The sequence below is a fragment of the Macrobrachium nipponense genome, chromosome 1 (assembly GCF_015104395.2).
Source record: "Macrobrachium nipponense isolate FS-2020 chromosome 1, ASM1510439v2, whole genome shotgun sequence".
In the NCBI taxonomy this organism is placed as follows: Eukaryota; Metazoa; Arthropoda; class Malacostraca; order Decapoda; family Palaemonidae; genus Macrobrachium; species Macrobrachium nipponense.
In genome coordinates this window covers 185,836,967-185,838,759 of record NC_087200.1, presented here as the reverse complement: position 1 = coordinate 185,838,759, position 1,793 = coordinate 185,836,967, and positions in this window count along the sequence as shown.

The window sequence follows — 1,793 nt, the reverse complement described above, 5'->3', positions numbered from 1 at the left end:
AGTACTAGACAAAAATATTACTGCAATTTGGATCGCTCAAAGACGAGACAGACCTATTTCTCGTAGTTTTGATGTCCAATTATTTTAACGATTTCTTTAGGTGAATGTATCCGCTATAGTAGATTCACATTAACCGTACATTTGATGTCTAGGCCAGTCCCTTACGACGTTCCTGATAGCCTATTGATAAGCCAATCACAGGGCTGGAAACTCTCAGTCTCACTCGAGAGTTCACATAGGTAGGATGTACGTTCCACCTCTCCTGAGGGATGAGTCTTGCCTCAGGAGATGTGGAACATAAATCCTGCCTATGTGATTGGTTTATAAACAGCCAACCAGGAGCGTCGTAAGGGACTGGCCTAGACATCAGATGCACGGTTGATGTGAATCTACTATAGCCATTTTGGTGACGAAGCAAAAGATATCGATAGTTTAGCTGGACAGTCCAGATTTTACGGGTTTCCTTTGAGAAGGAACAAGAAAAACCTTTTGATAACCTCGTTGAATATCGTACGACGTGAATAATCTCGGTTATTTTCATAGCCTTGTTATGAAGCACATGATAATGAGCCAGCCAAATCACAGTGGAGGAGACTTCCTCTATCAAGTACACAAAACATAATTAGGAAGAAGGGATACGAAGTACTCCAATCAAAATTAGGACGAATCCACCACTAAATATGAATAATACATTGAAAATGATATCTCTATAAAGAGGGAAACAATTTATAATGCTTACAATACCGATTTTCGATTATCGTCACTTTAAGAAATTAATAGGAAAGATAAAAACTTTGTAAAAGTATTATATCCTCATTAAAGATAATGGAACCGACAAAAAATAAATAATTCTATTAAAGAAAACATACCACCTTAAAATGAGGAAAGTTTCTAAAGACGCAGATGATTACTATCAAATATCATGCATCCCATATTCTATTAAAATTCAATACTTGACGAGGAACATAATGAAATAATTCAGAGGGGAATATTCTCATGCAGACTAAATGAATCTGCTGGTGATTTGCGAAGCGGAGGCGAAAAAATAGACATCCATTGGACGAGATTCTAAATCTCAGTTGCAATGTTTCTAAAGCCTGAAATGTTATGGGGGACGTCAAACCCAGACGCTGATATTATTACGGTTTCACGAGTATTTTTGTATTAAATAGAAATGGCGTGATGATTATTAAGTTTTTACTGAAATGAGAAAGGTCGAATATTTACGTAGGTATATACACGTGCATTTATATATATACACATATATATATGTGCGTACACGCACACACACACACACACACACACATATATATATATATATATATATATATATATATATCTATATATATATAAAACGTGCGTACACACACACACACACACATACATATATATATATATATATATATATATATATATATATATATATATATATATATATATATGCTTAAAAAATCACAGTAGATGCACGTGACTTCATAAATAAGCGAATACCACGGGAAATGATAGACAGGAATCCAAGCGCTTTCGTCTTTATTCAGACATCGTCAAGGAGCTACTAAAAGTACAATCGGAGAGGAAGGCCTCAGGTACAAACAAGATCAGGAATCCGATGGTTAATTATCAAAAGGGTAAAAATTAAAAAATTAAAAGGGATAATCCAGGATTATCGGATATCACACGGTCACAAACTTAAACAGATTCTGACCCTAACCGAAATTACAAAGTATCTTTACAGTCCAAAACATAGTAAAAACTGAATATATTAATAGATAAATATAAGCACAAATTAATAT